Below are 15510 nucleotides of genomic sequence, written 5' to 3' on the forward strand. Positions count from 1 at the left end.
AAATCATTGGTTCTACATCATCTCCACACCTTTGGCTCTACCCCAGCCTTTCCTATATCCCATCCACAACATAAGCAACTACAGACAGGGCTATGCCAGATCCACCTTTCTCAGGCTAATCAGGCCAAAAAAAAAATTCTACTTATCCTGAAATAAATTATGAAGACAGAATATTCAGAGTTGCAGTTAAAATCAAAAAGAAAGCAGCCCTAAAATCATGAATTTTCAGCCAAGAGACCACTGTGAAATTTACTTTTAGCCTATGAAAACTCATAAATTTCATTCGTAATTCCTACATCACAGTATATAGCACAAATACATAAATACATTTTTCTGTAATTACATCTGAAATTAAAAAGCCTTAATCTTTCTTTATTTTGTTATCATTTAATAAATTTTGACCTGGCAGTGACACAGGCCACAGCACTGCTAGACAGAATACTAAGGCTGAGGAATTTATATTCATTCTGTCTATTTCAATTACTACAGAGTTTTTCCTTCGGGGAAGAACAAGAGAAATTTACTTCTTGTGGCATGGTCCTCATATTTTCCAGCAATCTCAATCTATTTCCATTCATTTTCCAGTATTTACTTTGCAAAAAAATTTCATAAAGAGGAAACTGAACTTATGGCTCTAATTCTGCTTGGAATTCTGTGTAACAAGTTTTCACATCCCTAAGGATTTCCATCACTGTCAGTAGAGCAGTCTACATATATATATTTTATATAGAAGTGTATGCATCAGCAGAGATCAAATTACCTTTAATTACCACTGAACTGTAATCATATCAACACATATGGAGCAAGAGTACAGCCCAAGCATCTTTAGAGTAACTTAAGACATGTAACTAATTAACTCTGTCTTTAGAAAGTGACAAAATATAATTTTCTCATAAGAATCATTAGACTTTTGTTTTCATACTTTTGAGGGTTTTTTAAAGCAGTCTCTACAGCTACAGTCCTGAAATGAGCTCAGTGCAGGTCAGGATGTGCCTTTATTCAAAGTACTAACAACTTCTTAGCACAGGCAAAATCATGCACCCTTATGAATTTCCTCACAGGAGCAATGCTTAATACTGTGATCAAAACTGTACACAATAGGAGATGATAAATACAAACTACCTATTTAATTTGAAGGAAAAAATACATGTCTCTAAGTGGTATTCACTAGAAATTGTCTTTATTATTTTAAACAACCCAGAGATTGCCGCATGCAGAAGAAACAGACCTTATTTAAACCTCACATGAGACTCATATTCTACTTATTTAAATAACTAACAGGTTATACATGAGTCACAAAATAATTACTTGCATTTTGCAACAGCTATGCACAAAACAGTCTGAGTGCCAACCAGCAGGGACTTCATAGTCATCCTCTGACTGTGCAGAAAATAAAAGTCCAGTGTCCATTTCTGATCCCAGCTCACAAGAAACAAATTACCCCAGTCACTACCATGTGGAATTTGACCAATTCTTAATTATCTTTATGGGAGACTGTTTTACATTATGGACAAAATGCAATGGATGTCTCAATGTTCACCACTGATTCTATAAAAACATTGTCATTATTGCTTTCAAAGAGAAAATTTATATCCCTGTGGGCAATTAAATTAGTAACAGAGGGTCAACACTGGCATCTATTGTCATTGCAACAGCCATAAACACAATAAGCATCTCAGCAGACTTTTAAACCACTTCCTCTCTCTACTTGGAGCACATTTTAATTGCACAAATTCAATACTTATGCATCAATTTATTTTGAATGCTAATCTTTTGAAAATCAGAGTTAGTACTATAAAAACTGCATTTGATGAAAAAGTAATTTGCATGAAAAATGCCAAAAGGCATATATGAAATGCTATTTCATATACCAAAACAAAATTACAAAGCCTCTTCAAATGAATTGCATCCATTATCTATATAAAACCAGACTATAATAGGACAATTTTTCTCTGTAGCAAAAGGCACTTAAATTTCAGTATAACTTTCATTTAAGAAGTTTAATACAGTTTCAGTATTATCTCCTATATTGGCTTTGAACTGACCAATTAAGCACTAAATTTTTTCTCATTTTTTTATTATAACTGGCACCAAAACCAAGTGCAAAAAGGAACTACATTAATATAGTCTTTGGCAAACTTCTTTTTACATTTTCACTTTTACCAATTAAAATATGGAAAAACATTTGGCCTCTATGTCTCTTGTCTTATATCTCCTTTATTTTCATCATTCATGACTGGGGGGGAAAAAAGAGGGATACTTTTTCCTAAATTTTACCTTTTCCTTATACTCCAGTTTTAAAAACTGAGATAGAAAAATGGAAGTGGTTTCCACAAGCAGAATGCAGAATCCATGTCCATTCCAATACAAGTGAATAAAGGCATGTGACTGATGTGACACAAGGTAACATTTTAACATCCTTCTTAACTTTTCTAGCAACTTTTGGTCATTAAGCAGCCACAAGTATTTTCCTTTTTCTTTTTCTGGACATAACAAATCTGGAATTGCTTTGAAAATGTACTTACACCTTTAAAGCCCTTTGAAATCCTTGATGACTTTGCTATAGAGGAGAATTTTCTCCTGAGTGCCCTACCTCTGCTCTCCCATATCTCAGTCTCCATTGCCCAAAGATTTCCATCCTCAGACACCTGTATAGTTCTACATGCCCTGCAGCCATGAGAAGCAGTTTCACTGATGTGCAGATCATCTCCCCTACAAAGCAGGGCCTTGGATGCCATAAAGCCTTTTCATGTTGCAGGAATGTCCAAAACTGAAAGTCTCTTACTTCAAAGTTCTCTTGGTGTACTGGAAAACTCCAGTTTCATACTGGAGGCAGATTTTTGCCTACAAGAAAAGGCAGAAGGAAGGCCACTAGAAAATTCTTATGGATTCACAGCCCTTACAAGCAGGAAGCACTTTCAGCCTATATACAGACCAATGAGAAAAGGACCAGACCATATTTCAGGAGAATTTGACGAATACCCTACATGAAAAGACACATTTCTTTCTTTCAGCATTAATTCTGTGCACAGTGATGCATCAAACCTTTGGCACACCTTGAACCAAAATAACCAAGGCACTAGCTTAAAACAAATTTTTAAGACAGAGTAATCAAGGATGAACATTAAGGGTAGAGGAGCACTAAACTCTCTGATACGCCTCTTGGGCAGCATCTTACAGAAAGCGACTAGATCACCTTCATCAACCTAACCTTTCGTGAAATTGTCTCCAAATACACAGAAATTGTATTCGTTTAAACTGAAGTAAAACCTAATTTAAATAGATCAGCTAAACATTTTGTGGGGGGATTGGATTTTAAATACATTTCAGCACTCTAAGAAGTTCTTTTTCTACCCATCTCCATTAACTTTCTACCCCCTCATAGACATTAAACATATGAGTCAAGAGTCACAATTCTCTTAAATCAATTCAGAACTTCACTGCTGCTTAAAAGAGAATCCTGTCCTTTCCCAGTCTTCCCACTCAACTCACAGGTGTTAACTTCCTGCACAGAGCGGTAGGAACATCCCTGGCACTGTCATCCCTGGCTACAGCAGTAGCATCTCTTTAAACAGAAACACAGTTAGATCAGACCAAGACAAATGTCACACCACAGCCTGAAATGCATCCTCATGGTCAGCCATCAATCCCCTATACATAATCAACCCTGACGAACAGTAAGTCTTCCACTCCTATAAATTCTGTTCATTGCCACCCTTAATTCCTGGAAAGTGTAGTTAAGACTGTCTTGAATCTACCTGCTCTGTAACACGTTGACCAGTTTTTTTACCATGAATCCACAAATTGTTGTAAAATATGAAATTTTGCTGATAGAAATATAACCATTACTTAGCCTTATGAGTTCATACAAATATGAACATTTTCTGACAATCCTCATGGTTAACCATGGCTAATTATCTTTGCTCTTGAAAACATTGCCTTTAATTCAAACTTAAGTTCCTCTTCCAGAGAGTAGATCTTAGTTTTGCTTTCTTCAACACACACTATCTTTCTCCAAACATACATCCTCTCTCTTCACAAGATCTTTCAAAACCATTAAATCCTTTCAATATTTTATTCAACAACAACAACAACAAAAAAGGGGGATTAGCCTAAGGACTAAAATATTGCCTTAGATCAATCCTTGACCATTTATCCAAACCTTCTCTACTTTGTTGAGCTTTTTAAATGTATCCATCAGAACTGAAACTGTTGCTTCTACCAAGGAATAGTAATACTAATAGACAGACAATGACATCTGTAGATTCATACCTGCAAGGATTGTGGAACTCTTCTGGTCTGCATGAGCAGCTGATACCCATCCTGTGTACCATTTTACTATCTTCTCTACTGAAGTAGTTATATCCAACTCACGTTCAAGCATCATATGATTAGGTTTCCTATTTGTTTGTTGAGGTAAATTGATAGCTTTTCTAACTTAAATGCTGAAATACTAAAAAGTGTCTTAACAAGTAGAGGTAACAGTGAATGGGAAAAGAAAGACTTACTTCACAGTAATCTGCCTGCTTTGCTTATGTAAGAAAGATAAAATAATAAAACAACTATGTAAGAATATATCATAGAAATATCAAGATTATTTAAATCTGTTTATTTACAATTTCTTTGCTTTGTCTATTATTTATCTTAGAGAAGATGAATAGCAAGGCAATATTCATTTATCTATGGAGTCATGCCCACAATAAGGGAACAATTTTAGGACAAAAGAAGATTACCCAGGACCTAAAGAAACAATAATGAATTTCAGGTATTTATATATTCTCAGAGTAGTTCTGCAATGTTTACCATTCCTTATAGCAGAATATAAATTATAAGCAGCATATTATAATCAAAAGAATTCATTTCCTGAATGCTTCTTAATAAAAAATAAGAATTTTCTGATTTGTATTATAAAACAATCAAATTCCAGCTCAGCTACTCATTGGTCAGAACACAATGTCTGTGAACATGTTACAAGTCAATCACAAAGTCAAAAGGGAAACTAAGGGCAAAAATATAGATTTACCTATGACAGTAAGGCTGGATACAGTGATTATTCTGAACAGTAGTTTAACTTTTTAATCAAATTCTGCAGTTGCCCCATTTCTACTTGGGTTATTTGAGAATGTCCAAAGAAACAGAACTTGCACATCACAGACACTGCTCTCCCGTGCAAGCCCGTCATATATCACTTAACTTCTGCACTGGCAATTCTTTATGTGCTGAAAGACCCAACAGCAGTGGATGTAGGAAGACCTTATAAAGAGCATACATTTCTCCAGTTCTCACTGATCCTGATCTCAGCAGAGATTACAAACCAATGAAGCAACACACAGGCAAAGGCAAGAGGAAGTTGGACAGTTTGAAGGCAAGATGCTCTAAGAAAACAATTACAATCCTTCCTGTTTACATAAGGATCATATCCTGGTCTCAACTGGTACTCTTAGTAGCTGGTACATTGCTGTGTTTTGGATTCAGTGTGAGAATAATGTTGCTAAAATAGGGATGTTTTGGTTCTTGCTAAGTAGTGTCACCCTAAGTCAAGGATTTTTCAGTGTCTCATGCCCTGGCAGCAAGAAGGAGACAAAAACCTGGGAGGGGATGAACCTGGAACAGCTGACCCAGACTGGCCAAAGAGATATTCTACATGTTCAGTGTATACACTGAGAGAAATTGGCTGGGAGAGAGTGATTGCTGGTTAGCTGGGTATCAGTCAGCATGTGGTAAGCAATTATATTGGGCATCACTCATTTTTCTTAGCATTTATTTCTCTCTTTTTGTTAATTTCCTTTTTATTATTATTGCTGTTGTGTTGCTATTGTTTTGTTGTTGCTGCTGCTACTATTATTATTATCTTTGTTTGGTTTACTTTTATTATTTACTCTGTTTTAAGTACGAAACTGTTCTTATCTCAACCCTTAAGTTTTACTTTTTTCCTGATTCTGATTTTCCTTCCCATCCCTCTGGTGAGGGCTGCAAGGAGTGAGTGGCTACACGGTAGTGAGTCATGAACTGGAGTTAAAAAGAGTGATGATAAGGGGAGAGGAGTAAGTTTGACTTCCTATATGCAAGCCACCATGAGCACACACAGAGAAGACACACATAAAAACTTTGAAAGATGTCAAGAAAACCCAACAAAATCACTGTAGAAATGAGACTGAATACCATGATGATTGTATTCAGCCTTGATGATGGTATTCTAGCCTTAAGCACTTGTCAGCCTCTCTTTCTCATACAGATGTTCACTTTGTCTGCAGCTTCCTTGTATCTCTCTGCATAGCACAAGATGGCATTTTGTACTCCAAAGCCCTTCATTGAATTCAAGTGCATTAAAAAATTTCAGACTCAGGATGGTAAGAAGTTTGGCACAGAATAAGATACAGCCACACAGCAAAAAGGTGAAAAGGTCTCAAGTCCTTTCAAATATTTGTGGGAAAGAACACCTCTGGGTCCCACATCCAATTAGCCTGATGCTAAAAGGAGCAGGACATTTTAAGTGTTCTCTATAGCAGTAACAGCATTGATCCAGGCCATGTGTCCTCTAAATAAAAATATCAACTGCACACAGTTTATTTAAATCCGCAGTCAGGAGACCTTGTCATATCTCTGTCAGGACTGTTGTCAAGTCCCAGCTTTATTGATATCTTTTCCTTGTGCAAATATCCCTATGCAGTACTAAAACCATTTCTTTCTCACAGATGAATGAATAGCTGTTGCTCCAACAGCTTAACATTATTTTACAATCCCCAGGATCATTTCTGTTGTCCTCCCTTGAACTCTACTCATCTGTTTTAAATCCACCTTGCCACCTATGCTGACACCATACTCTGGCATCAACCCTGACTCTGTACAACCTCTGCTGAGAGTATCTCACTCCTTCTACCCAGTGAAGTCCTCACAGAACCTCCAAGGATATACCTTATCTGCCCCAGTGCTGCAGTGACAGAAACAACTGGAATGACTCCTGCATTTCCCTGTCTTTCAAATCCAGCTCTCATCCTGTGATAAGTATCATTTGACTTTCAGGTTCACAAACTGATTCTTTTACATCTGACTATTAAAAATAAGTATTATATAAGTATTTTGGACTTTGACCATTTAACCCATAATCTGAAATCACTCCATAAGGGTATTTGTTGAAGGATCACCAAGTTTCCTTTTACCTCTGGGATTGTTTAACTTTGTATCTGTAATTAATTTCCCAGCAAACATCTTGTCCACTCGAGCACCTACAAAATTAGTTCAAGTCTTGAACCAAGACCTAACCACTGGGAAAACTACTAAAAGCACCCCATTTCAGATTCCCCTTTGATAACAGCTACACCTTGAAATCTGCCATCTGCCTCACTGACCACAAACCTTCCTTAAACAGTATTGTGGTCCAGCTTCAGATATCTCACAGAAGTGGGATGGACACATCTTTCTGCTTCATTCCAAAAATACTGTAACTTTTTGTATGTTGCTGTAACTTTAGAAAGCCTAAGTCCCAAATGTGAAGTAACAGCTAATTTATTTCAAATACAAATTCACATGTTGTAAAAACACTTCAAAAAATTGGAAAGGATTGGATTAGAAACCACATTTGATTGACTTGAAATAAAAATGTTGGCAGAAGTTATCTTGTTTATAGCTAAAACTGCATTTTAAAATGATTCTTTAAAATAAAGACTTTATTATTTTTAATTCTGTCAGCCATTTATAATGGACTTTTTCACCTTTTTGTATCCTTTGTATTTAGCTAGTAACTTATACTCAGCATCAATTTCTTTCCATCTACTATATAAATGTTTTAAATTTTATATTTTTATTAAAATATTTTACATAAATGTTTCATCACTGTTTCTATATAAAGACAGAATTTAAGACAGAATTACTGGTAGACCAAAGGTCCATCTGCCCTAGTGTTCTTTATCCAAGATTGGCCACAAGCAATACCTGGAAGCAGTATAGACAGGGTAGATATATGTGATACTTCCCCTATACACACATTGCTTGACTCCAAGTTGTTTTCAGTCTGGTGTATTTCCTCAACCTGCTGTGGGCTTTTCTCATTCCACAGCACAGTTTTTTTCTCAGGGCTTGCCTTATTCTTGAACTAAGCTATATTTTTCACACTCATATAAGATTTCTAGCACAAAAATATGTAATTTAATACTTTCCACAAGGAAGCACCTCTTTCTGTTTGGTTTGTCTGCCTTCTGATGAGCTTCACCTGTTACTTCCTAGTTGTTGCATGAGAAGACACAGAAAGCAATCATTCCCTCACTATACTCCCTAGGATAATTGTGTAGAGCTTTCTACAACACCTTTCTGAATTCTTAAACCCCTTTTGTCTAGGCTGAAGACTCCTGTACCAGAACTCATTCATTCCTCCAATTGAATTTAATCATCCTTGGTGATTTTCCAGAACTTTTTTTTTTCTTTTGAATGTGCCAGAACCAAAAACATTATTCAAAGTCTGCATGAAAAAGGGACTGCCACAGATGTATAAGCAAGGTTTCTTTTCTTTCATTTTCCATTGTTTCCCTATTTATTCCTAACATATAAAATTTTTTGACTGTTACCAAGCACTGAGATTTTGTCTTCAGAGATGAGAGGTAAAGGTCAATGCAAAGGCCAATATTTTATAGGTATAAGTTATACATACATATTTATCTGAAATTACAATTACATTTTCACTTTTTTTTTGTTACTCGCATTCTATTCTTGCCCTACCTTGAATAACTTGCCACAAAATCATGTCATTCTTTGCTTATCCCCTTTATCAGGTCCTTCATGACTATCACTTCTGATATTCATTGTTCTGATTCTGTTTTGTGTCACGTTGCATTTCATTGCAATGTGGTTACAGTTGTGCTACATTTAAGTTAATTGCTTTAAGGTTAGCAAATAGGGTCTTTTAATAGTCCAAATAAACACATTACTGCCTGGAGTCATGGTCTGCTCAAACATACGTACTTCAATCAGATCATAGCCATAATAACTGCCAATTTTTACATTGCCAGTTAACTCTTCTCCTCTACCAGAGTAAAAATTTATATCAAGTCTCCCATATTGACGAAGGGACTGGTTTAATAATTTATAAATTTATAAATTGTCCTCAGAGAGGCTGAAGTTGGCAATTAAAATCTCCTTCCAAACAGTTATATAGCTTTCAATTATCCAAAAAGTTCCTTAATAAACATTTATTTAATTCTTTAGAATATTTCTTAGTCTTCAATTTTTTAGTATTAGCCATAAAAAATTTAGCGGCAAAAAAGCTATTCTGGCAAGCTCTTAAACAACAACACTTTTGAAAATATAAGTTAGTTTACACCTCTTTCATCAAGGACAAGCCTACCTTAAATTATCTCATTTCCTCTAAGAAGGAAACAGAAAAAGTGCCAGAAGGAAGCTGGCAGATAGTTACTGTAGAATACTGATGAATGATACTTTGTTCAAGCATTCTTTCTGCACAGTCTTACACCCAGTTTAATGACCTGAACAGCTTAATAACAGATATTTCTGTGTGCAGATGTTGATGTGAGGGTCTAAAATAGACAAAAATGGACAACAGCACTGCTTTTTTAAAACCCACCTCAGATTTGTTTCACTACTCAGAGAGATTTCACACTATCCATGTTTCTATTCTTGAAACACATTTTCAAAGTAAAGTTCACTTGCAGACATCTCCTCTCAGTTCTGCAAAGTGAATTTTTTCCATGTTCTTTTGCTCTAAAAAAGCCTTGAGAAAATTATATTATGATTTAGGGGTTTTAAATTGTTTTTTCAAGACAGCACAGCTTGTCACACACATTGACTTTTAACACTTTTATCAACAGAATTAATTTCTTTTTATTAAGGCTACTTTTTAACGCTGTCAAGCAGGTTCCCACAAAGTTGAGTTGGGAATTCTTATCATCACTATTATCATAATTTCCATAAGAGAATTACAGCAAAATATACTGAATTAGGATACACTGGATTGAGCCAGAAAGTCCAGGAAATGATAAAATCTAAATATTAATAAAAAATAATAAAAAATTAATTTTTAAGAGTGTTTAAAATGCCTTGATTTCCTTTATTCTTATTTAAGAGTATTTCTAACCAACTTGTCAAAGCCAAAGATGTATGAGGAGGAAGTGTGGAAAGTATCTGTGTAGGAAAGCACAGACAAAGCAGAGATATTAGCAAAAGCCTGTTCAAGAACCAGACTCAGGATACCAAAAAGAAATTTAGTTTGAAAGACAAAGGTGTCTTTATAGACCACCATTTCAGTAAGCAATGACTATTTCCACTTGTACATATAAAACCAAATGTAACCAAGGACATGCACAACAAAAAAGGAAAAGGAAATAAGGCAAAAGATACAAATTATTGCCAGCCATGTGACAGCAGGCTTCTTTTGAAAGAACTGTCATTAAACAAAAGGGAAAAGGGCAAAATTTTTTAAAATTAGCTACTCAGGGAGCACACTAAACAAATTAGAATTTAAAAAATGCTGACTGCCTATGGGGACAAGGGTTATCAAGGTTAACTGTTGATAAGAAAGACTAAATAGCTTTTAGTACTTTAGCAATTTAGTCAATAGTGTTGTTATCAAACAATAAAAAGGATACTTGAAAATGCCTCTTAATACACAGCAAAGCATTAATTTATTCACCTCCAGTGTTCAGGGTCCACTGTTTTCATTCAGAAAGCTATTAGCTACAGGGAACTGCAAATTGCCAAGGTCATTTGGAGCAATAATTCTAACACAAGCAAACTTTGTTTGGCAGTGAAGAATATGTCTGCTTCTAGACAAGTGAGGGTTGCATAAGTGCATTTGAATAAATAAGCCATGCGTTCTACCATCTGGTTTGATACTGCTCTAACAGCATATAAATGCAACAGTTCTTATGTATCAGTGCAAAAATGCTCCTGAAAAATCTAAAAACATTAAAAATATTCTAGAGTCTTTAAGGAAAATTGCCACAGTTCCCACCTAGAGCACCAAGCACATGCACACAGGCTTAGACTGCTACTAGTCTGCTGAAGCAGAATCCTAACATGGCCCTAAAAATGGCTGGTAAAATGAACACAGAAGAGGAAGCAATGTAGATCCAGTGTTGCAGTGAAGAACACGAGACAAAATAAAACCAAAAAGTGTAGCAGGACATCCCCTCACTTTCAGGCTTACACACAAGTTAAAGGATTTCCCTTTATTTAACAATCCACTTTATTAACTAAATTAACAAGGCATTTGGAGCTGGCCACACAGATCAACCAACAGCATTTGGCCTCCTGCACCCTGATAACTAAATGTCTTTGGAACAAGTACACAGATTAATTGTTCCAGTACACCAATATGAGAATGTACTTGTGACTCTATATTTCCTGGCACTTTTGTAACCAAAATAACAAGCTAATATGAGATTAATGCCATCCCAAGAACCGCACTCCACGCCCATGAGATGTTACCAGAGAGTCTCAGAATGCCACCAATCACTGAGCTGGCAGAGGACAGTCCCAGGTTAACAAGGAAGGCAGGACATCAGAGGCACATGAGAACACTTCACCGGCAAAACAGGTCAAGAGATGATTAACTCAGATTTCTCCTGGAAGTTACACCTCTTGCCTCCAGAGAATAAATCATTCTACAACCCATTCATGATTTGGATAGAGTTGAGTTGGCAAAAAGGAACTTTGCTGTGAGGTCAAACTAGTTGTGACTGTCTAGATTTCTTTTCTTATGCTGGGCATCAGGAGAATGAGAGCTTCAGTTTTCTTGGTGGAGTTTGAGACAGACAAAGGGAAGGAGGGAGAAGACTCCAGTCTGTAAAATAGCCAAATACTTGATCTCAGCAGTAAAAGATATAAGAGACCTTGAGCTATGGTCCTTCACACATTAAACCTGGACCTTTTTTGATTTTCATGTACAAATGCAGCATTTAAAGTTACAGTTGATATTTCAAATTCAAGTGTCTTCTACCTATCCACTCTCTTTCTGAATGCACACCAATTCAACTGTGTATCCAGTAGGACTGAAGGTGATTAGCACATCATTTTCCTCTAAAATTATGAACTTTCATGTGATTTCCAAAATTCTATAAAAAACTGGCATAACACATTATATACACAGATGCATGACTCATGTTCAAGTTTTTCAAATAGGGACTCAGGTCTGAATTCTGCTTTGGTTCTAGGAAATTTTGTATTAATTATTCTGGTTTCTCTCTTTCCCTCTCTCTTCTTTCTACTTCTTTCAACTTATGAAAAATATGTATGCAAAGTGAGATTTTTCCAGTGGCAGAGATACATAACCAACACAGAGAAACAGCAACCTACATGTGAAACAAGTGCCTCACACAATCATCTATCACACACTCTGAGCACAGAAACAGGATTCTCCTCACTTCTGTTACAAATAACTTTGAAGGGCTCCACACTGCAGCAAAAGCATTTGCAAAATTTCAGCATCTTGCAAATAAAAAGTATCCAGGGTACTCTCACTGCAACAGGTCAAACTCAAGAGCTATGTCCACATCGATAGTGAAGAAGAAGAAGACTTTTAACAAGGTCTTTAAATTTTACACTGTTTCACATACTCACATCAATAAAGGAAATATAATTACCTGACCTTTATAAAAAGCTGTATGAAACCAGCAAGCAAGGAATATCTCAAGCGTATTGCCATATATATGATATGTCACAATAAGATCTTTTTATCTCAAAAAAAAATTTTAATACTCTTTTATCAAACAACATACTGTAAATCCTTGTGATAAAAGTTTTCCATTGTTATTTTCTATATTCACTAAAATTTCCAGCATATCTGTTATTATGTAGATTTCTATGAGTCCAAACTGAAAGAACCTAAGAATAACTATGCACTCTGAAATCACAAATGTCATTATAAGGACTGTTAATATTCTGCCAAATTGGGCATGGCAGCCACAGAGAAGTAGTACAAAAAAAATAAGGTTTATGTATTAAGTGAGAAAATATGTTGACTGATCCAAGAATTGAAAATTCAGACAGGTAGAACAGCTCATTGCATAAATAATTTAATAAGTTGTGTTAACAGAATGGTGCTGAAAGATACCAAGAGAATATACCTTAAGGGTCTGACCATGATTAATTTTATTAAGTAATTTTATTAATGAGGTATGGCTGTAAAAAAGATTCTCTATGTAAAACTAATCAGGTTCGAGGTCTGGAGCAATCAGAGGGAATTAAATATTACTTAATGCAAAAATATGCTCTTCAGAGAATTTCTACCACAAGTTACAGGTTTGATAGTTGGAAAGAGATGTACTTGCATATCCAAATTAATCACACAGTAATTGCAGGAAAATTCCACCAAAATAGCCATGAAGGAACCCAAATACAATCCTGAAATTAATCAGGAAATATATATTTTAAATCTCACAGTAGCGTGAAAAACACTCTCAGTCTCTGTACTCAAAAAAAGTGAGTTCCCATCAGAACAGGCAGAGTCAAGACTTTGTGGAATAGTGAGACTTTGGCAAGGGCACATGAAAACTACTCACTTATTCAGCTTCACATAGCAAAAGTCTGAGAATGACACCTCTCTCAACAGGTAACAGAGGCAGAAGTGCCATGCAAACAAAAAGACAATGGTTGCCCTGCCATAAAGAATCATTTTGTGAAAATTGGATGAGGCTTCCTACCTGCAGCAGGTGAAATTAAGGAACTGTCTTCAAAAATAGTAGGCTAAACCTGGAATTAGATTAATACAGAGTTTGACACGGGTTTTGAGAACTCTCTATGATATGCCTTTCCTAAAGAGAAGACTAGAGCTGATGACTCAAGACACTCCTTCTTGTACTGTTTCCTGTGTTCCCAAGTTACCACTTAGAAAATCTATACACAAGTAACAACAAGCAGCAGCCATACCATTCAGCTATTCTACCATTTTCTTTATAACTTCAAAGAGCTTTCTAAAGGCCCTCAGCACAATTATTCACATTTTCTAGGAAAGGAAACAGAACTGAAGTAGCTTGACATAGGCAACAAAGAATGCCATCAGAAGATCAGGAATAAAGAGCAGACTTCCCAAATCCAGTTGTAGTAAGATGTATTGTCCTGTCTTCATACAAATCAGTGATGGCAGATCCACAGATTCAATCACATCTAAAAGAACTTGTCTGACAAACAAGAAACACCTCAGATAACACCCAGACAGACACTTAGGGAAAAAAAATCTGAAGACTTTCAAGATCAGGTTCAAAACATGCATGACAAGATTTCTGAGAGCAAATAGAGATGACAGCTAAGGACCTGCCTCAGTGGCCCTTACAATGCAATGTTCTTAAGTGCAGTGAGTAAAAGTGCTCATACAGTAGGAAACACTTCCTGAAACCCCTCTCCTCTGTCCAGCCAGTTCTTGAACACCAGTAAGAAACAGCATGAGAAAATGGCTCCATTTCCATGCCTATATGAGAATAGAAACCAAACACTGAGCAGGATACACAGGTGAACAAAAGCCAGATCCATGGGATACATTCTAACAGCCAGCTTTATTAGTTTAACAGAGAAGGACTGTGTGCCTCACCTCCCAACCCTCACATTTTATTTAGAGTTATGTCAGAAAAGGTCATGTGGCAAAATACAAACAAATTGCTCACATGGAGCAGATTTCCTAGGATTCCCCAAGTTCCTCATGCTATTCTGAACCACAGGAATATCTCTTCTGACAGACACAGGCCAACCAGGTAACTCCTAAGTCTCATTAATACCTGTGGGATATACTCAATTCCCAAGTCTCATTTATACATCTGGCATATATTTATACACTGCCCCAAAAGCAACAGAAACTAGCTAAATTTCTGGCTACCCTCCCCTCCCTCCTGTATCTCACACACACACACACACACAGAGTGTGCTTACTTGCTGCAGACCCAGACACAAAAAACATGGCAAAATTCAGTTCCAACATCAGACAGACACAGTGTGGCATCCCCAAAACTTGAGAGCCAGCATACCACATGTGATAGCTCTCACAGATATCTGAGTTATCTACCACCAACATTTTGAGGCTTTATCAACTGCAGCCTGGATCACTGCTTATGCACCAAGCTTCCCTGTCAGGGGTCTCTGACCAGGCTAATTTTGCAGATGGCAATAACCACCTAATCAATCCATGTCTTTCTGAGTCCTAATGGAGCACCTGCACATCCAGGCATGAATCTTCCTCTTGACATCCTCCACAAACATAAATTACAAGTTTAGTGCATGCAACAGACAAGTCTCAGTGACCCCTTGACAGGGCAAACAGAGGTCATGCAACAATCTGATTTTCAGCGCCCACTATTTCCAGCCTTCCTCTTTCTGAATTTCAAAGCTTGTGATGCAGTTAGCATCACATTCTGGTCTCAAAGGAACACAACTTCAAAGTGATGTCGCATTTCTAAGCCTGATAACATAAGTAATGTTTCCATTAGACAGTTCTGCAGTGTAACAAGAGCAGATCTCTAGGATGAAATGGTTCTAAGGACATAAAGTATTTTACAAAAGGGCGAAGCAGCTACG

General features: G+C 36.4%; 1 protein-coding gene and 1 long non-coding RNA gene across 3 annotated transcripts in view; both read right to left on the reverse strand.

Annotated features, from left to right (window-relative positions):
* The window catches only part of NEBL (nebulette), a 313090-nt gene that overhangs the window by 175020 nt on the left and 122560 nt on the right, over positions 1–15510 (reverse strand). The window lies entirely within an intron of this gene.
* Positions 1–15510, reverse strand: part of LOC121337923 — a 44069-nt gene that overhangs the window by 18989 nt on the left and 9570 nt on the right. The gene's annotated exons all lie outside the window — the stretch shown is intronic.

This window comes from Onychostruthus taczanowskii, unplaced genomic scaffold (genome assembly GCF_017590055.1).
Source record: "Onychostruthus taczanowskii isolate IOZ18803 unplaced genomic scaffold, ASM1759005v1 scaffold3, whole genome shotgun sequence".
In the NCBI taxonomy this organism is placed as follows: Eukaryota; Metazoa; Chordata; class Aves; order Passeriformes; family Passeridae; genus Onychostruthus; species Onychostruthus taczanowskii.